The sequence below is a fragment of the Rutidosis leptorrhynchoides genome, chromosome 1, assembly GCF_046630445.1.
Source record: "Rutidosis leptorrhynchoides isolate AG116_Rl617_1_P2 chromosome 1, CSIRO_AGI_Rlap_v1, whole genome shotgun sequence".
NCBI classification, from domain to species: domain Eukaryota; kingdom Viridiplantae; phylum Streptophyta; class Magnoliopsida; order Asterales; family Asteraceae; genus Rutidosis; species Rutidosis leptorrhynchoides.
The window spans coordinates 376800222-376827564 of NC_092333.1; the positions used below are offsets into that span (position 1 = coordinate 376800222).

A 27343-nucleotide genomic window follows, 5' to 3' on the forward strand; every position below is an offset into this window, starting at 1 on the left:
TAAGTTACATTTCTTATATTATGATTCATCGATGTTTAAATCTTATTATTGTTAAAGGTACTCATCGCGTAACGTGAAGTGTTAGTTTTCTAAATGTACGAACGTGTATTCGAGAAACCGAAACTGAGACATTAGTCGAGTGCCAACATACGAGACTTTGGAACAAAAATTACAAGTCTACTATATATGTAAATATTATATAATATATAATTAATTATATAAATATTTATTATTAAATTATATTTATTATTAATCGAGTGTCAGCAAGATTAAATGATGGATACCAGCTGGAATCGAGCTCCATGCAGTCACATGGGCTCTCCACACAACAACCATGCGATCGCATGGCAAGGTATGTGTGGCTAAGTCCTTAAATTGAACGAATTCATTTCATTTGTGCACACACATATACATCCGATATATATTACTCCCTCTGCTCTCAATATTTTTATTATTTATATTGTTATTATTATTATTATTATTATTATTGTTATTAAGATTAATATTATTATTATTATTATTATTAGTATTAATATTATTTAAAACTGGTTTTCGAGTAGGATAGGGCTAAGGAAATTATGAGTTATAGCTATGGAAATTATGGGTAATGTTCGAGGGTATGCTCATGAGGTCAATCTAGTGTTTATCATCTCTATTGCATCTACGTACCTTTCCTGCAATATTGAATCTCAATATTGATACGTGAGCACTCATAACTTAACTTTTATATATTATTAGTGTATCCCTGACTAGTGCTCGAGTATATATGATTATGCATGCTTGTACGTTTTATATTGTCGTTAGATAGGTTATGTTGAATCCTGAATTTAATATATATGCCACTAGGATAAGATATAAGATATGCATGTCGTTGGAAAGCTAGCGAAAAATTAAGAACTTTTCATTTAGATATCGAATGGTTTCGATGAACGGATTAGAAGTTATAATAAATTGAATTTTTGTATTATTATTAAAAATGATTATTATTATCGTCGTTATTATCGTCGTTGTAATTGCCTAATTATTATTAGTATTATTATTATTATCATCATCGTTATTAATAAAAGGAATTAAAAATTGTTATTTTTTATTAATATTACTATCGTTATTATTGTTAAGGTTATAATAATTATTATTATTATTATCATTATCATTAAAAATAGTTATTAGCATTATCATTAGTATTATCATAATATTTATTATTATTAGTAGTATTATTGTAATTAAAGATAATATTAGTAACATCTAATTATTATGATTACTATTATTACCCATCTTCTATTAGGGAAAGTAAACGTTGCAATCTGATTAGTCCGCGTGGCAGTTCCCCCCACATGAAATTACTGTTCACGCTGTTGGAGTAATTTTTTTTTTATTTTTGTGTTTCACGTTACGATGTCAGGCATCTCCATACCTCTCATCTTCTTCAACCCATACCCTTCTATTCTTCATTCCATTCATGATGACAGCCATACCTACTCTTCCATTCACGATCAAACAAGAAGGAAAAAACCTAATTTCCTCTATAAAAAATACACGACAACCATCAAATTCGAGGATGAATTTTTCCTTCACCTACATCAAATTCACATACGGTAATAGCACAAGAATTCGCATACCATAATTGAACTTTGCAGGTAATTTATATTTTAATATCTATTCGTATTTAGGTTTTCGTTGATCGTATAGGCTATGTAAAAAGCCATCTATGACATCAATTCGGTTTTTTTCCTTATAAACGATCTTCCGGTGGTAACGATAGTATTTATGATATAAGTTTCGAATAGTTGTTTCATTTCACAACATTTAAGATATGTTTTGACTAATTTGTTGTTCAATTTCCAAATTAATTAGAAAGTGTTTGGACGCTTTTGATATGCAGTAGTCTGCTAAATTTGGTAAGAAGTTTTAACTGTTGTTATCATCACATAGTTAATTTAATAGGCTGTTGGGTTGAAGTTGATAGAACGAATCATAGTTGTTGGTTTACGTATCAATTGAGTTAACCCTCACTGACTTGATTTATGTTTATCGATAATTTTAATATCAGTATTTCTTGATTGATTATTTTTAGGTGTATTTGTGTAGTTGATATTCTAAAATCATAAATTTGTTTTGATGGGGTGAATTAATCTCTTATACTAACAAATAGTTTTTCTTCTTAGTCCTTTGATTTGTTTCATATCAGATAATGAAGTTTTTGATGTTCAGTGTTTATCAGTGATAATGATAAGAGTTTGAATCTTTATGATCATGGGTATCTCAACAATGTTCCTGTCGATCATCAATTTGCTACATTGATGGTGATGCAGGGATTTGAAGGTAATAACGTGAATTGTTATTTCTATAACTAATAGGTAAGTAGTAAATAAATGAATTATTTGTTTTACCTTTTAGTAATCAACTATGAATTATTGTAGTGTACTTCTTTCAATTTATGTTAATAAATGATAATTAGTGATGGGTTATTAGGGTGTTTGATAACTGCCGAGTTCGATAAAAAGCCCTCAAATATAGTTGGTAGTTGTTGTATTTTACAATACGACCTTGAGTTGTCATTCTTAGTTGTTTTAATTAATCGGAAAACTGGTTTACGTGCCTTTGTGGTGTTGTTGCAGACTTGCTATTATGTCATTGAGAGATTGAATGCTTTGTTGTTAATAGATATGGGGACAGTTACCAACCGTTTGATTCATTTGTGTTTGTTTATTATTTCTCCTAATTTTTTCACTTTATGCAATTTCTTGCAGGTTGTTACCTAATATCTGCGCCTTTTGGGACGTATTTTGTGTTTCAGGGTGACCTTTTTTCTATTGTTTTTTTGCCCAATTTGTTACATCATAGAAATAAATACTGTGATATATTGTTACAGGTCTTAGATTCGTGATCTCTATTACGTCCAAATTTTTGGTTGGTGTGTTCATGTAATCATGTTTAGGTGATTACCATTAATTACTCTGTATTAATCTAGAATGCTTTAAGCTGGGGTTTAATGTAAATTTTTTTTTCATTTCTATCCTTTAATGTTATAGGAATCAAATCACGAAAGATGCTATGAAGGTATGCGCAGCTGTGTCAAAGAAACCTCGTGCAGATCTGTATCCATCTGCTAGCAAGTGGTACGATTCAATTGCTTCAAAGCTCTCATCAAGGTATGGTTTCTACAATTTTTTTGTTTTTATTTTTGTTTTGTAATTTTTTATAGATAATATATATTGTTGATTGTTGATGCTAAATATACACATCATATAGGTTATTATTGTACATATGTGATAATTTTAAAACTTTGTAAATGTTCATTAATCGGTGGAAAAAAACAATAAGGTTTCAAGGCATTCAATGGCCGTTTACTTTATGTAAGTATTGATTTGAGTAATTTTTCTTATACAACGGTGCGTTGTTCACACTGATATGTTTTTGATTGTTCATACTTTTTGGTTACTCACTTATCAGTGTTTCCCTATTTCTTTCGATTACCAGTTCTTTTGATTCGATTTCGTAATCGTTGTCGGAAAATAGTGTTACCTACGATGTAATCGACAAACGATCCGTTGAAGCGACCGATGATGGTCAAAGGTGAAAGGACCCGTTCATATACATTATAAACGATTCACAATAGTTGATTACATTGCGAGGTATTTGACCTCTATATGATACATTTTACAAACATTGCATTCGTTTTTAAAAGACAATCTTTCTTTACATCAAAAATTGACAGGCATGCATACCATTTCATAATATCCACTATGCAACTATAAATTGATTTAATAATAATCTTTGATGAACTCAATGACTCGAATGCAACGTTCTTCGAAATATGCTATGAAAGACTCCAAGTAATATCTTTAAAATGAGCAAATGCACAGCGGAAGATTTCTTTAACACCTGAGAATAAACATGCTTTAAAGTGTCAACCAAAAGGTTGGTGAGTTCATTAGTTTATCATAATCATTTATTTCCATCATTTTAATAGACCACAAGAATTTCATTTCCAGTTCTCATAAATATACGTCCCATGCATAGAGACAAAAAATAATCATTCATATGGTGAACACCTGGTAACCGACATTAACTAGATACATATAAGAATATCCCCTATCATTCCGGGATCCTCCTTCGAACATGATATAAATTTCGAAGTACTAAAGCATCCGGTACTTTGGATGGGGTTTGTTAGGCCCAATAGATCTATCTTTAGGATTCGCGTCAATTAGGGTGTCTGTTCCCTAATTCTTAGATTACCAGACTTAATAAAAAGGGGGCATATTCGATTTCGATAATTCAACCATAGAATGTAGTTTCAATTACTTGTGTCTATTTCATCAAACATTTATAAAAGTGCATGTATTCTCAGTCCCAAAAATATAAAGGGTAAAAAGGCAAATGAAACTCACCATACTGTATTTCGTAGTAAAAATACATATAACGTCATTGAACAAGTGCAAGGTTGGCCTCGGATTCACGAACCTAAATTAATTATATATATTTATGTGTTGGTCAATATTTGTCTAACAAATTAGGTCAAGTCATAGTGTACCACAATCCTAATGCTCGAGACTAATATGCAAAAGTCAACAAAAGTAAATTTGACTCTAAATAATTTCCAAAAATCTATACATGATTAATATATAGTTTAAATATCGTCGTTTTATATTTTTAAATATTTTTAAAAGATTTATTAGAGTAAATAATATAATTTATTTATTAATAAATAAAATTTTATATTATATTTATATAATAAAATATACTTTTATATATATTAAGTAATAAAATTTATAGGGTTCATTTAATATTATAAAGATAATATGATAGGTATTATTAAAGTAAGTTATTACACGTAGTAAAATATGTTTGTATCAAATATTTATTTGATAAAATAATATCTATAATGATAGTAAGTAAAAGTTGTATTATTTTTGTAATAATAATAATTATTATAAAAATATCAATATTTATTATTACTAAGATGACATTATGATAAAACGATAATTCTAATTATGATAACTTTAATATTTACGATAATTTTTAATATTATCTTTAAAATAATAATTCTATTTAAAATAATAATAATAATAATAATGATATTTTATAGTAACAATGACATTCTTATTAAAATGATAATTTTTCTTAAAATGATAGTTTTAATACTAACGATAATTTTAATAATAATAGTAATGATAAAAATAATAAGAACGATAATTTTATCTAAATCAATATCTTATAATATTTTAATTTCATCATGATACTCTTACCCATTATTTCCTAATCGTTTCGTTTAATTGCTTTTAATCGTCTTTTATATCGTGTTCGTAATAATGATAATAATAGTAATCAAAATAATTAGGTGTTACAAATATTTGTTTTAATTACACTAATATTAATAATGATAGTTACTATAACATTATTAACGATAATACTAATAATTATCTTAATGATAATATAGTAATAATAATATTAATAATAACAATAACTATTTTTAAATAATGATATATATATTAATAATGATATTAATAATAATAATACCAATAATAATAATAATAATAATAATAATAATAATTGGATAATAATAATAATAATACTAATTATAACTTTAACGATAATAACGATAGTAATAATAAAAAAAATAACAATTTTTTTTAATGATAAATCCTTTTATTGATAAAGATAATAATAATAATAAGATAAAACTAAAACGATAATAATAACGACGATAATAATAATCATTTTTAATAATAATACAAAAATTCGATGGACTATAACTTCAAATCCGTTCATCGAAATCATTCGATATCTAAATGAAAAGTTCTTAATTTTTCGCTAGCTTTCTAACGACATGCATATCTTATACCTTATCTCAGTCGCATATATAACTAATTCAGGATTCAACATAACCTAACTAAAGGCAATATCAAAAGTACAAACACGCATAATCCTATATACTTGAGCACTAGTCAGGGATACACTATTAGTATGTAAAAGTTAAATTATGAGTACTCACGTATCAATATTGAGATTCAATATTGCAGGAAAGGTACGTAGACGCAACGGAGATGATAAACACTATATTGACCTCACGAGCATACCCATGAACCATACCCAATCACCTCCATAGCTATAACCCATAATTTCCTTAATCCAATCCCATTTAAAAAACAATTTCGAAATCACTCGGACAGCACTCTGACGTAATATTTTATGTATACTAATAATATCTTGAAATAATACGGAGTAAATATATATATGTAAATCGATTGAGAGAGTTTAGAGAAAAATATTTTCAAGTTTCTATGAAATAATGAAACCTATTGAATTCTATTTATAATAGATTTTTGAATTATTAAAGTGAATTATTAAAGTATGAATTATTAAAGTGAATTATTAAAGTATGAATTATTAAAGTGAATTATTAAAGTATGAATTATTAAAGTGAATTATTAAAGTATGAATTATTAAAGTGAATTATTAAAGTGAATTATTAAAGTTAAAGTAAAGTAAAAATAAAGTAAAGGTAAAGTTTAAGTATAGTAAAAGTATAAAACTATGTACGTATAATACGCGTATAAATATATATAATATTAATTTAAATCGTTATATATATTTAATAAAATAAAATATAAATATCGTTATCTTTATCATACTGGTTACGTAATGAGTTGTCAAAAGTGGTTCTAGATATTTATAAAAGTTATATACGTTTTAATAATAATGTTCTTTTTAAACTGAAAACGTTTTTGTACGTTTGAAACTAAATCAAATAAATATAATAATTTTGTTTTCCAAAACCAAATATATTTTTAAGAATTATTTTGTTTAAAGGTTAAATAATGGAAATCGTTATATCATAAAATGTTTTAGAAAAGTATAATCATATATATTCATAATAGGTTTCAAGTTTTTAAATTACAGTTTGTTGGTGAAGCATGAGATAAAGTTCAAAGGTTAAATAAACGTATGAAATCATCTTAATGAAAAATGTCGAGTTACTTAACTTGTCGATATCCAACATCTAAGTTATTTACACTTCACGTTCTTACTTATAAATCACTTTACTATTTTCCGAATGTTGTCAAAAAGAATAGATTTCTTAAATCACAGTGGACCTCATAACATAGACCCGTAATCATATCATAATGTATCTGATAAATCAATTATTTGATATTATCTTCTAATTCCATCGATAAACATATTGAAACAAATACGTTCATGTAAAGTATTATACGTTTAATACTTTATTAATATTCTCAAGTTATAATATATATATACATATATATACATATTTATTTATATATAATGGTTCGTGAATTGTCGGAATTTGGTCGAGGTTATAAGGAATGTATGAACACAATTTAAAATTCTTGAGATTTAACTTAACAAACTTTGCTTATCGTGTCGAAATAATATAAAGATAAAGTTTAAATTTGGTTGGAAATTTTCGGGTTGTCACAAAAGGTTAGGGTTTAATTTGCAGCCATTGATGATGGTAATAGGTTAGGGTTTATTTTCTGTTTTTTTTTTCTTTTAATACCATCACCATCGACTCTGTTGATGGAAATCCTTGAACGATTCTTGGGGTTCATCGTCTCCGACGTTTAGTAAGTGTTTTTAATCCTCTTTTGCTGTTTAACCTTTGTCGCTGAGTTTTTGGGTTTGATTTTTGTCATGATTACGAATGTTCGTATTCTGTTGGTTATGGGCTCCTATAACCCCAAATTGTTGGTATAACTTTAAAGCAGTTAGGCATTCTAAGAGATATGAGCTATAAAAAAGTTGGCACATGAGTTATCAAAAATTGAAATCATTTGTTGATTGATGATATTAATGAAACTACTTTTGAAGAATCATCGATTAGATAGAATCATGAGTGACTTGTGAATATCATGACGAACAACTTACTGCTTATGCTTATCGTTATGGTGGCATACTTGGTAACATTATCTCTGTATGTATGCTGATATTATATTTTTTGTTGCATTTTTCAGTTTACTAAAGCTTTGATACATTGTTGTTGCTTGCTCATGTGTTATCCTGTTTCAAACTATAAATTACACTTGCATTCTCTTAATATCTGCAGTTGTAAGGTTAATGGGCCGTGCTGGATCACATATTACTCTAGAATGTTCTTTGCAGACTCATCCAAACATAACAATCATTGGAGAAGAGATATGCTATTTTTTGTTTTGGCTTACATCATGTGACAGATGGCTTAATTACGTTTATGTATATGTTATTTGCATGTTTGATCTCTTTTGTTGCAGGTTGCTGAACAAAAGCAGACACTGAAAAGTGTTACAGATTATATAACAAATATAATTTGCAACCGTGCAAACACTGGTTATAATTATGTTATTATCCTCATTCCAGAAGGCCTGATTGATTTCATTCCAGAGGTATTTAAATTTAAAAACTTGAGATAACATGTGGAACTAATCGAATATTGACTGTCATTTATCACTTACTGGTGTTATTTTGCATTATGATCTGCAGGTGCAACAACTTATTGCTGAGCTCAATGAATTTTTGGCTCATGATGTTGTTGATCAAGAAGGTGCGTGGAAAAAGAAACTTAGAAGCCAATCTCACGAGCTCTTCGAGATACTACCGAAAGCAATTCAGGAACAACTGCTTCTTGAAAGAGATCCTCATGGAAATGCAGGTAGTATTGTGCTTGAATGTTGCTGAATAGTTTGGTTATTTGATAATCATGCCTGATTCACTTTTTACCTGTTTTGAACTGTACTTGTACAGGTTGCAAAAAAAGAAACTGAAAAGATGCTCATTCAAATGGTGGAAGCTGAACTAGAAAGTAGGAAAAAGGCGGGTACATATAACAAGGATTTCAAAGGGTAGCCACACTTTTTTGGGTAAGTAATATTCTTTATTTGCTTTTCAAAAAAAATAATAATTTATTATAATTGTTTACTTTTTTATGCAGTTATGAAGGTAGATGTGGGTTGCCTTCAAATTTTAACTCAAACTACTGCTATGCTTTGGGTTATGGTGCTGCAGCTCTTATGAGTAAATATAAAATGCATCTTATATTAATTAGGTTCCTTTATTGTTGTTGTATTAATGTTACTCTGTAATGTTATAATATTTTATTAATGTCTTGGGATAATAAGTGTAAATGACTTTCAATGATACAGGAACGTAGTTGGGATTTTGTAAGAACGAGATCGAAACAGACAACGAACATGTAAGTACTTTTTTTAGCGTCTTTTATTTACTAGTCTAAACTTTGTTAATTCCGTAAGAGTGTTTTGGTTGCTATAGGCCGATTTATCTGCAGGGTAGTTAGATCGTTGATCCTTTTTGGTTAGTTTTGTTAGTTGGTCAGCGGGATCAACTTTTTTGATGATGACAGCGAGTGCGATTTGTAAATTATGGTTTCTGTTTTTGGGTCGTGATCAGGAAACGAATCATGCTATGTTTTGGTTACATATTTGGCTGCTCCTGATATATTCTATCTGATTGATGTATGCATTCGTAGAAGTTAACATTTGTAAGAAACCATTTTGATGTTCTAATCTATTGCGACCTTTCTTTTCGCTTATAAAGTTTTTCATATGATCTTCAGTTGTTGAATTCATAAGTTAAATGACATGGTTCATGTGAATGTGGTAATATAGACCCATTTATCGACTAAACTAAAATAAATTTTTCTCAAAGTGCATAGTGTTTTATGAAGAGGAGATTTGAGTATTTGACTGTTAATAAAATGTGATAGTTGTTGAAATTGTTTTCAGTTTCCAAATTTTAACTTTTAATATTTAGTCTTGAAATAATCAATTGGTTTCATGTTCACTGTTATTTAAATTAGAGTTGATTCTATATACTTTCACAATCGTTATCTTTAAACAATAGCAATCAATAATTCATAGCCGCGTAGCGCGTACCTTCAATCTTGTTATCATCATTATGAACGCGATATAAAAAACGACTAACAACTATTAACAAATTGATTAGGAAATAATGAATATATGTATCATGATGAAATTAAAATATTGAAAGGTATTGATTTAGATAAAAATATCGTTTTCATTATTTTTATCATATTATTATTAAAAGTATTATTAATATACAAATTATCATTTTTACAAAAATTATTATTTATAGGAATATCATTGTAATATAAAATATCATTATTATTATCTTTTTAATAAAAATTATCATTTTATTAAAATGTCATTTTTAGTGAAAATAAATATTGTTATTATTAGTAGAATAATAATAATTATTATTATAAAATAATACAACTTTTACTTATTATTGTTATTATCGATATTATTTTATCACATAAATATGTGATACTAAGATATTTTACTACGTGTAATACAGTTACATTAATAATACCTATCATATTATTTTTATGATATTAAATGAACTTTATAAATTCTATTACTTAAGATATATAAAAGTATATTTTATTATATAAATTTTAATATAAAACTTTATGTATTAATAAATGAATTATATTATTTACTCTAATAAATTCGTTAAAAATATTTAAAAATATAAAATGACTATATTTAAACTATATAATAATCAGGTATAAATTTTGGAAATCATTTTTGAGTCAAGTTGACTTTTGTTAAACTTTTGCATAGTAGTCTCGAGCATTAGGTGAAATGTCCCGTTCATATTGATTATAAACGTTTCATATTAATTGATTTCGTTGCGAGATTTTGACCTCTATATGAGACGTTTTTCAAAGACTGCATTCGTTTTTTTTAAACAAACCAAAAACTTTATTCTATCGATAAAGGTTTAATAGACATAACATAGATTATCAAGTAATGATAATCTAAAATTCAGCTTTTACACACGACCATTTCATAATAGTTTACAATAATATTTTACAACAATTTATTTTTCGAATGCAGTTTTTAAACAATATCATACAAGCATGCTGACTCCAATTCTTGTCTTTAATTAGCATGCAACAGCGGAAGCTCTTTTTAATCACCTGAGAATAAACATGCTTTAAACGTCAACAAAAATGTTGGTGAGTTATAGGTTTAATCTATATATATCAAATTATAATAATAGACCACAAGATTTCATTTTCCATAAACATCCATCTCATATCAGGCATTTCGCAAACTGCATAGAGATAAAAATCATTCATATGATGAACACCTGGTAACCGACATTAACAAGATGCATATAGAATATCCCCAAAACAAAATCCTCTCGTCTGTATAACAGAATCCTCTCGTCTGTATAAAAATCGAAGTACTAAAGCATCCGTACCTCGGATGGGGTTTGTTAGGCCCATAGATCTATCTTTAGGATTCGCGTCAATTATGGGTACGGTTCCCTAATTCTTAGGTTACCAAGCTAAAAAGGGCGATATACGATTCCGATAATCCAACATAGAATGTAGTTTAAAGTACTTGTATCTATTTTGTAAAACATTTATAAAACTGCATGTATTCTCATCCCAAAAATATTAGATAGTAAAAATGGTACTATAACTCACTTTCACAGATTTTCAAATCGTCGGAAATAAGACGTGGCCATGGGTCGATTCACGAACCTATAACAAATATATATATACATATATCGAAGTTCCAATTATACAACATTAAACAGATCAAAATGATCAATATATATATATATATATATATATATATATATATATATATATATATATATATATATATATCAAAGTATGATCGAAATATATTCAAAACATTTTTTATTATGTTTTAATAATTTAAGTTTGTTAAGTTAATAGTCCAACGTTAGTAGTCCACAATTAGTTGTCCATAGTTAGTAGTACAGAAATAAATCAATATATATTATCTCGAATCAATCCACGACCAGTGTATACAAGTCTCAGATGAAATGTCCCATTCATATTGATTATAAATGTTTCATATTAATTGATCTCTTTGCGAGGTTTTGACCTCTATATGAGACGTTTTTCAAAGACTGCATTCGTTTTTAAAACAAACCATAACCTTTATTTTATCGACAAGGTTAAAAGGACACCACCTAGATTATCAAGAAATGATAATCTAAAAATATCACACTTACACACTACCAACACATATTGGTTTACAATATTAATATGTTACAACAAAGTAAATCTCGAATACAGTTTTAAACAATATTATACAAGCATGCTGACACCAAATCTTGTCCATATTTTAGCATGCAACATCGGAAGCTCTTAATAATCACCTGAGAATAAACATGCTTTGAACGTCAACAAAAATGTTGGTGAGTTATAGGTTTAACCTATATATTTATCAAATCGTAATAATAGACCACAAGATTTCATATTTCAATATACATCCCATACATAGAGATAAAAATCATTCATATGGTGAACACCTTGTAACCGACATTTGTCATACCCCGTCCTAATCCATCTGGATGAAGTCACCAACATCTGGTCCCATTGCGATGATCGACTCCAAATAATGTCTTTAAAATGAGCAAATGCACAGCGAAAGGTTTCTTTCATACCTGAGAATAAACATGCTTTCAAGTGTCAACCAAAAGGTTGGTGAGTTCATAAGTTTATCATAAAACAATAAAATTCATCATTTTGATAGACCACAAGATTTAAATGCTGCATGGTACAAATGGGCCCGAATCCTATACCCACCTGTAATGTACATGCGATATCTTTTAAATACAGTACACCTTTCTCGTGTACGAAACCATTTTCATAAATCTTAGTAACCGTACACATATCTCGTGCACAAAATAACATACACATAACCTGTGTATAAAATCATTCTCTCGATACATAACATTCACTTTTCATTTCTTTCATAACTTGGCTTGGTAACCGACCTTAACATATAATGCGCATAATAATATCCCCAAAATAGAACATCTCGTCTGTATAATAATCATATAAACTTCGAAGTACTAAACACCATGCCCACTAGCCCTTCCGTCTAGTGAACATTCTGGGTGGGGGTGTTAAACCCGATAGCTACCTTTAGGATTCGCGTCAATTAGGCGTGCACTAATTCTCAAAATTAGTGATGTTCCCTAATTCTTAGGTTACCAAGCAATAATAATCAGGGGAAAAATATTCATATCAATTGTGGCAATTATCACATTCACATAATTCAATGGTGGCAATTATCACGTCCACATAATTCATTCGATGAATGTTTTGCTTGTGTCTATCTCGTCAAACATTTATAAAAGCATTTCATGTATTGACATTTCAAAATTTATTTCAAAAGTATTTAATAAAGCAGTTGTAAAAGTAGCGCATGTATTCTCAGTACCAAAAATGTAAAGAGTAAAAGGGGATCAAATGAACTCACCATACTGTATTTTGTAGTAAAAATACATAGGTCTATATTGCAGAATGCAGGGTTGGCCTCGGATTTACGAACCTATATTATTCGCATATATATTAAAACATATACTCGTAATCGAACAAGCTTTTATATATTATTATATTAGATATGATTTTTATATCAATAACTTAGATATTTTATTATTTAACTAAATAACTCCATTTTATATATACAAAAATATTAATATAGTTAAGTTATATATATTTAATATCTTTTTATAAGAAAATCATTTGTTTGTGAAGTTAATAACTTTGATAATACTAATATTAATAATAATGATATTTTATAATAATAATGATAAGAGTAGTAATAATAATATTGTTAATAAGGATAATGATATTAATAATGATAATAATACTTAGTTGAATTATAATAACTATGATAACAATAATTATAATAATAATGGTACTTTTTAATAATAATACTAATTCTTAATAAAAATGATAATTTTTGATAATAACATGTTAATGATGATAAATATAACAATATGCTTAGTAATTATAATAACAATACTTTATATAATAATTTCAATAATAATAACGATAGTAATATTAACTTTGATATAGATATTAATGATAATAACAATAATAATAATACTGATAATAATAATATTAATAATAATGATAAAAATAATAATAATAATAATAATAATAATAATGAATTTAAAAATGAAAAACTACCTTAAAACTAGCTTGTAAAAATAAATGTCCAAAACGGGACTCGAACCCGCGACCACCCGCTCACTCAACACCTCCCATAACCACTCATCCACTTTGATCTTTTTGTTTTTAATTCCCTCAATTAACTATATAACCCGTATGAAACTGTTACCATATTCTCAAAATTATCATCTTAATTACCCCATAACCAATTGTGATTATCTCTCCGTTAGTTATCCTCCTTCTTCTTTGTTGTTTAACAGAATAGAGCAACCAACAGTTAGTAACAGTAACAAGAATAATTTAGTTTGTTGATGTCCTCCATTGTCACTGTTCATCACCATTAACATTTTCCATCTCGTTCGATAACCAGTAGCAGGAGCATAATCGTAGCAGTTAAGCTTGATGGTTTAAGGAGCTCAACCAGGAGCAACGAGAATAGTAGAAATGAAGGAAAAGAAAGAAAAGAAGAAAAATATGGTGAAGGTGTCGGTGGGCATTAGATGCGAACAGTAGCACAACTTTTTGCTTTATCATGTATCGGTTGGTTTTGGTTTAATGATGGTTGTGTTGGTTATCTCTTCGATCAGAATTAGAAAGAAAACGAATATAAGTATCATATTAAAAGGGTTCGTGGTGGTGGGTTTTTGACTTGGTGAGTGGAGGATGGTGGTTGGAGGTTGTTCCGGTGATAGTGGATGTGAGGTGATGATCAATCGAAAAGGAGATGGTGTGTGAGTATCATGTATCAGTTATGGTGTATGTATATATCGATTTGAATATGTATATATTTATAGATGAGGGTTTCATGGTGGTTTACGGTGGTCATGGGTGGTGGCGTAGATGGTTATGATGGTTTCCGGATGTTCAAGGGTGAAAGATGATGTGTGCTCTATCCTCCCATATGTCTATATGTATATCTGTATTAAGGAGCATATATATGTAACATATAAGTTTTCAATATGAAAGAAAGTAATATAGTAAAGATTACAATTTCAAACGTGCATATACAGTAAAATGAATAGGGTAGCAGCCTTAATTCTTGTATATATGTGCCGACAGTCGGATGGCTATATCGTACTCCGTTGTTAGTCAGTGGCGGATAAAAGGTCCTTCAGAAAAATTCCAAATTTTTATATTAGCTATATTTATTTATTTTTGTCATTATGGTATAAAATTCAGTCATTAATTTAATAAATAAAAATTACATCAACTGTCCCTCTCATTTATGGGTAAAATATAAAAAGTGTCAAAACTTAACCAATAGTTCCAAAATACACTTTTAATAAGCCTAAAATTTATAGAACTCATTTTCGGATCACCGTTTATTTTAAAATCACATATATTCATTTTTAGTTCGTTTAATATTGATCGAATTACAATTGAGCGTTACTGTCGATTACAAAATAAATTCGAAAATATATATATATATATATATATATATATATATATATATATATATATATATATATATATATATATATATATATATATATATATATATATATATATATATATATATATATATATTCAATATACTTCATTTACATATAAAGATACCTTTTAAATAATAGTTATTATATATTATTTTATTTTACATTATTAGTTCTAACAATTACGTCATACAATATTTCAATTTATATTTCAAATTCATATATTTAAATATATATGTATCTATTTACAAATAGTGGTTCGTGAATCGTCGAGAGCAGTCGAAGGTCAACGAATTCATGAAAAATAGTTCAAAAATTTTGAGATTCAATTAAATAGACTTTGCTTATCGTGTCGAAATCATATAAGATTAAGTTTAAATTTGGTCGAAAATTTGCGGGTCATCACAGTACTTACCCGTTAAAAAAATTTCGTCCCGAAATTTGAGTAAGGTGGTCATGGACAACAATAAGAATGTTTTCATGACGAATATGAGTTGATAAATAAGTTTTTATCATCATTGATTAATTTAGATAAAACGGTTCAATTATGCGAAGCGTACGAGTGAAGCTGTCACAAAAGTTTGAGATAGAGATTTAACTTTTGACATAGTCACGGTGGATTTCTGGGATTCAAGGAATTTAGAGATAATCTTTAAAATCTATATAAAATTTAATTTTTTAGTGAAAAAGGAAATTAAGATTTTTTTAATTAAATGCGATGATTTGCCTCGATTGCTCGGTCCGGTATTTCCACTATAAATGAACTTCTTCTCTTCCAGTACTTCCCACCACTTCTATACTTTCTTTCCCGGTTCATATATCCAAAAGATTGTAAAAATGCTTAATTCAGTTCTGATCCTCGATATTTTCTTGATTATCGTATCAATCGCTCTTCTTTTTCAACTACCACCAAAGGAATCTATTTACTTCTACTATGCTCTAGGGATTATTGTTTTTATCATTCTTCCGGGTCTTTATATTGCTATACACATTGATATACACGGTTTGTGATTTCTGTGTTTGTGATCGACTTTATATTTTCCTTTATATTTCGAAGCTCCATGCTCTTGTTTTCTCTTCCCGACTCCAAGTTAAGCGATTAATGGTCCAGAATTCATATGTATGAAATTTTTGAATGATCATAATATACTAAGCAGAAGAATTGTAATAGCACGATTTGATTAGTTAAATTATCAGAATTCAAGAAAAAAGATAGAACTATCAAGGAGATATGTTCTTGATATGTTTAGAGATTAGGTAGAATGTAAGATTCGTGTAACATGACACATGATGACGTTATAGTCTGTGAATCATCATGTTCTATTTAGAAACTCTGCATGACTTACTGTAATATAATCACGTTGATCAAGTGTCATTATATTATACTAACTCATGCATCAGTTCTCAACATTACTTCAATAACATTCATATTTTAAGCTCGAAAGTTTACAGAATATAGAAACTAACAGTTTCTATATGATGTAACACTGATAGCACGAAGAGATTAATGATTTCGGATAAGAATAATTATGAAAATATCTTTAGAAATATGGAAGATATTTATAATGAAAGATACTATGATATCTTGGAATTTCTAATATCGAAGGATAGTGAAGAAAATTTGTCCGCAAGAGTTTGGAGTCAGAAGCAAGGTATTTGCTAAAGATTTCATCAGAAACAGAATCATCAGGATTGTTAATGTACAAGTTTAGTCCTTGTGATTTGTTCAGAGACTCCTTCATAGTTTGCTCAATCAGTTTTTTTTTAGTTTCAAACTTTTTCTGAGCTTTGCCAACATACAATTCTTTATCACCAACTTTTGGCTGTTGAGGTCGTTTACAGTTTTTGTTGTTGCAATCAACTTTTCAAAATTCAAAGTATTAATTCGCAGACTGGGTGCTTTTCAAATTTTTAGAGTTGAAGATTGTAGTTCCAAGAGATAAAGGTTATATGTATACATATAACTGTTGATGTAGACATGCTGCGAGATTTCAAAATATTGAGTGCTAATTCTCGGTAATTAGTGTAGCAATTCTCATTATAAGGTGTGGATGAGTATATGACAGGGTTTCAATGAATATAATGATTTCTCAGAAAGTCAAAGGTTTATGAAGTTGCTGGTAAGTTTACTGCTAACGTGGTGGGATGTAAATGGTTCTCCGGCAACGATGACGAAAAGGGTAACTTATATATCACGGTTATAATAAGGCTAATCCATATGAAAAGTCAAGTTGACTTGTTGGCGCTGTGACCAAATTTGCTACTTTGAAAAAGGAATTAAAAAGTTGTTTTTGGTAATAAATGCCAAAAGAGCTAGCACAGATACGTGTTAAGCGTTTATTCGGTTCCGAGTGTTTTCATGTGCATAACTATATGCATCAATCTTTTCTTCCATAGATGAAGTACAGTTAGTTCATCCTCTCGATTGAGGTGTTTTCAAGAATCACAAAAGGTTTGAACGCGGATTGTAATCGTCAAGATACAAATGAGGTTTAAAATGAAATCAAGTGGCAAACTTGAAGAAATGTTTAGTTTCATATGTTATAATCAATATTTTAATTCATTTTAATTGTCCAATGTTATTAGTCCACAGTCAATAGTCCACAGTTAATAGTCCAATAATTCATATATAGTTTATTATATAATATTCGAATTAATTAATACATATCGTGACCCGTGTACATGTCTCAGACTCGATCACAACTCAAACTTTATATTTTATTGTAGAATCAACCTTAACCATGTATAGCTAACTCCAGCATTACTGCATATAGAGTGTCTATGGTTATTCCAAATATTATATATAGATGCGTCGACATGATATGTCAAAACCTTGTATATGTGTCCCGATATTTAAAGTGCGTAAAATAAATAACAGAAATTAAATGATGATAAATAAAATTGCGAGAATTAAAATTGCGATAAATAAAATGCAGTAAATAAATTGCGATAAATAAAATGTAATACGGAATTAACAGTTAGCTAGGAACAGTTAGCTAGGAACAGTTAGCATGGATTCTTAACAAAATTTCTCTTAGTTAATTTGTTTGTTTCTAACAAATTTTATTTTGTCAAATGTTTTCTTCATTATGCCACTTGTTGGATTCTGATAAATCAAAATCCAAATATGAATTTGAATAAAAATGGTTATTCTGCGGTGAACGGATACATATATTTGTGGATGTAAGTAGGATAGTAAATGACTGTTGAATCAAGTTCGAAGAATGTACAGTATAACTTATTAATGTGAAATCTAAATATTCCTCGGGTATTACCTACCCGTTATAATATTTTCATTATTAACAGTTTGTACGAAAGAATTTTTAATTACAATCTTTATGAAAATATACTTACATATATATTTTCTTCAGATGTAATCATGGATTTTAATGAGTCAATATGATATTAGACTCATTTGATTTACCGTTAGAATAAGAATATATAATCTCTAAAACATTAGATATTACATAATCGCCATGTCGAACGAAGATAAATGATGTAGAACGTCATGTAGAACGATGATTATACTCGAGGTACAGAATGAGATGTCGAAGCTGGTGATGCAAATGTTGTTGTTGGTGGTACTAGTGATGTTGGTGCTGAGGTTGGTGATGTTACTGGTGTTGGTGATACTGCTGGTGCTTGCAAATTGTGTACCGTGCTCTCTAAAGTTAACAATCGAGCTCGGAGTTCTTTAACTTCTTCTACTAACCCTGGTTGGTTATCAGTGTGAGGTGGAGGTCGGATATCTTCTCTATTTCCGTTAATGGTAGTCTCAAGACAAAAAATTCTGGCAAAAAGGGTATAAACGGTGTTGCGAACAGGTTCGCCGGTGAGCGGGTCGAGTACTCCAAGGTTAGGTGGTAGATTCGGTTCATGATATGGAGTACCTTCTTCCCTTCTCCATAGAGTGAGTATGTCGTGAACCCACCCCCATTTTATCCAGTAATCACGATAGTTGATTGGTTGGTGTGCTCCTGTCACGCTGTCTTCGGAGTCAGAGGAACGTGGTCGATTCGTAGAGGCCATCTTACGCGATCACAGAAAATATTTTTGTTATGAAGAGTTTAGTGACAGTAATTGATAGTTGGATGTATTCTCAATGCATAGTATGCATAGATATATATAGTACCAGGATCCCTTAAATTACGAAGAGGTTTACGAGAGATATCAGGCAAGGTCTACAGTAACAGATACGCTAAGATATGAATTTTTGTCTGTAGACTATTCATGCAGTCAACGCAGTAAAACGTGTTTAGACTAAGAATAATGAGCAGGTAATTTCCTAAGGATGATAAGCAGATGATTTCCGACAAAAATGATAAGCAAAACTTTTGACATGCAGACATGGTCGAAGTCCAGACTCACTAATGCATCCTAACGACTATCAGTTAGACACACTAATGCAAGACCTGGTTCGCTAAGACCGCCGCTCTGATAACACATGTCATACCCCGTCCTAATCCATCTGGACAAGGTCACCAACATCTGGTCCCATTGCGATGATCGACTCCAAATAATGTCTTTAAAATGAGTAAATGAACAGCGAAAGGTTTCTTTCATACCTGAGAATAAACATGCTTTCAAGTGTCAACCAAAAGGTTGGTGAGTTCATAAGTTTATCATAAAACAATAAAATTCATCATTTTGATAGACCACAAGATTTAAATGCTGCATGGTACAAATGGGCCCTAATCCTATACCCACCTGTAATGTACATGCGATATCTTTTAAATACAATACACATTTCTCGTGTACGAAACCATTTTCATAAATCTTAGTAACCGTACACATATCTCGTGCACAAAATAACATACACATAACCTGTGTATAAAATCATTCTCTCGATACATAACATTCACTTTTCATTTCTTTCATAACTTGGCTTGTAACCGACCTTAACATATAATGCGCATAATAATATCCCCAAAATAGAACATCTCGTCTGTATAATAATCATATAAACTTCGAAGTACTAAACACCACGCCCACTAGCCCTTCCATCTAGTGAACATTCTGGGTGGGGGTGTTAAACCCGGTAGCTACCTTTAGGATTCGCGTCAATTAGGCGTGCACTAATTCTCAAAATTAGTGATGTTCCATAATTCTTAGGTTATCAAGCAATAATAATCAGGGGAAAAATATTCATATCAATTGTGGCAATTATCACATCCACATAATTCAAAGGTGGCAATTATCACATCCACATAATTCATTCGAGGAATGTTTTGCTTGTGTCTATCTCGTCAAACATTTATAAAAGCATTTCATGTATTCGCAGTTCAAAATGTATTTCAAAAGCATTTAATAAAGCAGTTGTAAAAGTAACGCATGTATTCTCAGTCCCAAAAATGTAAAGAGTAAAAGGGAATCAAATGAACTCACCATACTGTATTTTGTAGTAAAAATACATAAGTCTATATTGCAGAATGCAGGGTTGGCCTCGGATTCACGAACCTATATTATTCGTATATATATTAAAACATATACTTGTAATCGAACAAGCTTTTATATATTATTATATTAGATATGATTTTTATATCAATAACTTAGATATTTTATTATTTAACTAAATAACTCCATTTTATATATATATATATATATATAAATATTAATATAGTTAAGTTATATATATTAATTATCTTTTTATATGAAAATCATTTGTTTGTGAAGTTAATAACTTTGATAATACTAATATTAATAATAATGATATATATAATAATAACGATAAGAGTAGTAATAATAATATTGTTAATAAGGATAATGATATTAATAATGATAATAATACTTAGTTGAATTATAATAACTATGATAACAATAATTATAATAATAATGGTACTTTTTAATAATAATACTAATTCTTAATAAAAATGATAATTTTGATAATAACATGCTAATGATGATAAATATAATAATATGCTTAGTAATTATAATAACAATACTTTATATAATAATTTCAATAATAATAACGGTAGTAATATTAACTTTGATATTGATATTGATATTAATGATAATAACAATAATAATAATACTAATAATAATAATAATATTAATAATAATGATAAAAATAATAATAATAATAATAATAATGAATTTAAAAATGAAAAACTACCTTAAAACTAGCTTGTAAAAATAAATGTCCAAAACGGGACTCGAACCCGCGACCACCCGCTCACTCAACACCTCCCATAACCACTCATCCACTTTGATCTTTCTGTTTTTAATACCCACAATTAACTATATAACCCGTATGAAACTGTTACCATATTCTCAAAATTATCATTTTAATTACCCCATAACCAATCGTGATTATCTCTCCGTTAGTTATCCTCCATCTTCTTTGTTGTTTAACATAATAGAGCAAGCAATAGTTAGTAATAGTAACATGAATAATTTAGTTTGTTGATGGCCTCCATTGTCACTGTTCATCGTCATTAACCTTTTCCATCTCGTTCGATAACCAGTAGCAGGAGCATAACCGTAGCAGTTAAGATTGATGGTTTAAGGAGCTCAACTAGGAGCAACGAGAATAGTAGAAATGAAGGAAAAGAAAGAAAAGAAGAAAAATATGGTGAAGGTATCGGTGGGCATTAGATGCGAACAGTAGCACAACTTTTTGCTTTATCATGTATCAGTTGGTTTTGGTTTAATGATGGTTGTGTTAGTTATCTCTTCGATCCGAATCAGAAAGAAAACGAATATAAGTATCATATTAAAAGGGTTCGTGGTGGTGGGTTTTTGACTTGGTGAGTGGAGGATGGTGGTTGGAGGTTGTTCCGGTGATAGTGGACGTGAGGTGATGATTAATCGAAAAGGAGATGGTGTGTGAGTATCATGTATCAGTTATGGTGTTTGTATATATCGATTTTGATGGAATTTAACAAGTTTCAAAACAACATGTTCATATAGTTAACTTGATCATAAAACTAATTAAATGTAGTTAAACAAGCGGAAGCATTATGTAAAGTCCATGTTAACATGTTAAGCTATTAAGTTAAATTCCATGATACTATCAAGTCTTGGATACATGCTTACATATAAAACAAGTAGAGAAGAAGATTATACCTCCTCAATGATGAGTAATGAGCTAAATTTGGACAGCAGGATATGAGGATGAAGATGATGGCAAGAAAGCTTCTAACTTGAAGCCTCAAGCAAGTAATACCCCAAGCAATTAACCCCAACACCTTTCCTTATAGTTAGGATTTATTTAACACTTGATGTGAGCTTAAAAAAAACTTATAATCTTCTTTGAAGTGCCAATACCCCACGGTTTTTGGACAGCAGCAGGAGCTGGAAATGCAGTTTTTTTTTTAAGCTTGGAAACTCTAGTTACACCTGAGAGAATTAGTCTTACTTTGGTCCAAGAGTTGCACATGCATATATGGACTTGTGTAGTCTTAAAAGTAACAAGAATAAGCATGGGTGTGCCTTCTCGGAGTCCCAAAATCTGCACACATTAGTTTATTTAATAACAAGATTTGCAACTTATAAACAAGTTTATAAATGCATGAACTTGTTATTAAATACCATGCACTTGTTAATTTATTTACATTTTATAAACCATTTTATAAAATATAACGCAACATAATTATTTAAATCTATAAATAATTATATTCATATCATATATAAATTATCCAAATAATTTATCTCAAGTGATTATATTTTAGAAAACCCATTTTCTAAAATCCAAGTGTCGCGTATTCATTTAACGATCCATTCGTTAACGATTAAATACATATAAGGTGTTGGTAAGCTTGTTATTGGGTATGACCCGATTTGGATCATAACATGTTAGCCACATTAATTTAATATGTCTCTCGGGCATACGAAATACCTTCAATCTCCCACTTGCACGAGAAACATAAGAAATTAATGCAAGTGATGGATACCACCTAACTACCGTCCATCACCCCCAATATGTTATGACTTTGTGCCATTCAATAACATCATCCCTTTCGAGTTCCCATCTTGAATATGAATAGGTGAATCTTTTCATTATATCCTTTCGTCTTAGATGTCATGTTAAATCCAAGAGACATAGAATGATCACTCTCTTTTAGATTTAACTTTATCAGGCCTTAGACATCTGACTCTCAACGAATAGGAGGGACAAATTCCATATTGACTACATACGTCCTAAATATGTACCTTGCATTATGCCTGAGCTCTTCCTTGTGAACTACCATATTTCAGAATAGCGAAGGAAAGAATCAAGGCACGATACTTGGTGAATATCCGAACACAATATGTATCTCAGGTTAGAGGATACAATGATATTCGCCTTTACTCAAGATTACATGTGATTAACCACAAAGGCTCCATTTAGTAAATCTTGAGGGCGGGTCTTCCAATATTTGTATCCCACAAATATCTATGAACCTTGGTTGCAACCTTGCCCCACATTCATCCCGCGAATGTATACCAATCCAAGTTCATAATATTCTAAACCTCACACTTGTTCCCACAAATGTGATCGACTACAGAATTTAGAATAATTACTTATTCATGGATAAAATATGCAAAATAGGAACTTGAATCAAAATAAATTAATACCATAATTATATTAATGAGTTTGAACAATTTCGTTCCGTTACAATACTTAAAACAGATCACAACCAATCACTAGAATATCAAAGCCTTAATGCACTAACATGTCCTTGATGTTTTGCACCATGTAAGAGCTTCGTGAGTGGATCCGCTATATTAAGATCTGTGTGAACTTTGCGAATACATATCTTTCCCTTTTCAACTTCATCCCTTATGTAGTTGAATCTCCACACAATGTGACGGGTCTTTTGGTAAGCACGAGGTTCCTTGATTTGAGCAATCGTACCCTCGTTGTCACAAAAGATCTCAAGAGGGTCCTGAATGGAAGGGACTACTCCTAAGTCGTCGATGAATTTCTTCATCTATGCAGCTTCTTGAGCTGCCAATGAGGCGGCAATGTACTTCGACTCTGTAGTGGATAATGCAATAACATCCTGTTTTAAACTCTTCCAAGCGACTGCACCTCCATTTAACGTGAAGACATAACCGGATTGTGATCGAGAATCATCTCGATCAGTTTGGAAACTCGCATCCATGTAACCTTTTACAGCGAGTTCCTCCTCACCAGACCCATATATTAGAAACATATCCTTAGTTCTCCTAAGGTATTTCAATATACTTTTGATAGCAATCCAATGACTGTTACCTGGGTTATTTTGGTATCTACTTGTCAGGCTAAGAGCGCATGACACATCCGGTCTAGTGCGTATCATTGCATACATGATTGACCCAATAGCAGATGCGTACGGGACTTTCTTCATTCTCTCTTGTTCATCTTTCGTGGTGGGGCACTGAGATGAACTAAGAAGTGTTCCCTTTTAAATAGGTACCAACCCTTTCTTAGAGTTCTCCATCTTGAACCTTTTCAAGATCTTTTCAATGTATGCACTTTGATTCAAACCTATCAGTTTATTGGGTCTATCCCTGTAGATCCCAATCCCCAAAACGTACTGTGCTTCTCCAAGATCCTTAATGGAGAAGCATTTACTTAGCCATGTTTTAACACCTTCCATTTTCGGAATATCATTTTCAAATAACAATATGTCATCCACATATAGTACAAGGAACATGATAGTGCTCCCACTAGCTTTCTTGTATACACAAGCTTCATCACCATTTTTAATGAAGCCAAATTTCTTGGCTTCCTCATTAAAACGATGATTCCACATTCTAGATGCTTGTTTCAATCCGTAGATTGACTTTTTTAACTTGCATACCTTTTTAGGATATTTAGGATCAACAAAACCTTCAGGCTGAACCATATAGATATCTTTCTCAAGATGTCCATTTAGGAAAGCGGTCTTGACATCCATTTGCCATATTTCATAATCATAATGAGCAGCAATGGCAAGTAATATCCTAATAGACTTTAGCATTGCCACAGGCTAAAAAGTTTCATCATAGTCAACCCCTTGAGTTTGAGTGAAACCTTTTACTACAAGTCTAGCTTTATATGTATCCAAGTTTCCATGTATGTCAGTTTTCATTTTGAAAAGCCATTTACAATCAACTAGCCTTGAGCCAGTAGGTTGTTCAACAAGTTCCCAAACTTGGTTGTCATACATGGATTGCATCTCAGCGTTCATGGCTTCCTTCCATTTATCCTTATCAATCCTTAATAAAGCATCTTGGTAGTTTGTTGTTTTATCCAAATCAACCACATAGCAACCATCCATGAGAAACCCATATCTCTCAGGAGGATTACTAATCCTACCAGATCTGCGAACGTCTTGTGTATTTTGATCATCCATTTGATCACTCTCAACATTTTCATGTTGAGTGCTAGTGTCAACCAATTGTGTATCATCTACTTGATCTTGAACCTCTTCAAGATCTATCTTCCTTTCACTATTTCCTTCCATTAGGAACTTAGTTTCAAGGAATTCAGCCTTTCAAGCAACAAATACATTTTGCTCGGTTGGATCATAGAAATAGTATCCCATATCATCCTTGGGATATCCTATGAAGATACACTTCGTGGATCGAGCATTCAACTTATTAGGGACGTAACACTTAGGATAAGCTTCACATCCCCATACCATTAAGTATGATAGAGATGGAGGTTTTCCAAACCACATCTCATGAGGAGTTCGTTCCACTTTCTTGGTTGGGGCCATATTTAGAATACGAGCCGTGGAGCATAGACAATAACCCTAAAATGATAGAGGAAACGAGCTTCTAGCCATCATAGATCGAACCATATCCATTAGGGTTCGGTTCCTCCTTTCAGATACACCATTAAGCTGTGTTGTCCCGGGTGGAGTAAGTTGCGAGATAATCCCACAACTTCTAAGATGATCTTGGAAAGCATCGCTTAGGTATTCACCTCCTCTATCGGTACGAAGTACCTTGATTGTCTTGTTGAGTTGATTTTGTACTTCGTTTTGATATTCTTTGAATGCTTCAAAAGTTTCGTCCTTGTGCCTTAATAAATAGACATATCCGAAATGACTGAAGTCATCAATGAAAGTGACGAAGTATCTTTCACCTTTCCTAGTCATGGGCTTAAAAGGTCCACATACATCCGAATGTATTAATCCTAATAAGTCTTTAGCCCTTTCATAGGTCCCTTTGAAAGGTGCTTTAGTCATTTTGCCTTGTAAACAAGATTCTTATACATCAAACGAGTCTAGTTCATTTGATTTCAAAAGTCCATTCTTTTGAAGTGTATGCATTCGATTCTTGTTTATGTAACCAAGGCAACAATGCCATAAGTAGGAATCACTCAAATCCCTTTTGAGTTTCTTGGTGTTTGCATGGAACATTGAGCTATTGTATGATGTGTCATCATGAACCAATTCGTAAATACCATTCGAAGGCGAAGCCTTAAAATAGAACACATTATCTAAAGAAACATGGATATCATCATTAATGAAATTAAGATTAAAACCATATTGTTTCAAACGAGATACAGAAATAATGTTTCGAGATAAATCGGGTGCATACAAAACATTTTTCAAAATAAGCTCCAAACCACTTGGTAGCTTTAAAACAAAGTCTCCTTGAGCTTTCACTTGCACCCTTGCTCCATTTCCCATGAAGAGACTTGTTGTTCCCGCATCTTGATCACTTCTTTTGAACCCCTGCAAAGAATTGCAAATATGAGTTCCACATCCTGTGTCTAATACCCATGTATTAGAAGAAGTAATACTAAGCTCAATGTATACCATATTTACATTACCTGAGGTTTGCCCTGCATCCCTCTTTTCAATCAACTCATTTAGGTAGACCGGGCAGTTGCGTTTCTAGTGACCCATTTCATCGCAACCAAAACACGGATCTTCCTTGGGGTAAGCTTTACCGGCAACCTTTTGCTTCTTGTTGTTGTTGGTTGGGGTGACCATCTTCCCCTTTCCCTTGCCCTTGCCTT

The 27343-nt window shown here is 30.5% G+C and overlaps 1 pseudogene; it reads left to right on the plus strand.

Moving 5' to 3' along the window:
- The first annotated feature begins 276 nt into the window (after positions 1–276).
- LOC139900573 (pyrophosphate--fructose 6-phosphate 1-phosphotransferase subunit beta-like) overlaps positions 277–27343 on the plus strand; it is a 43749-nt pseudogene continuing 16682 nt past the window's right edge.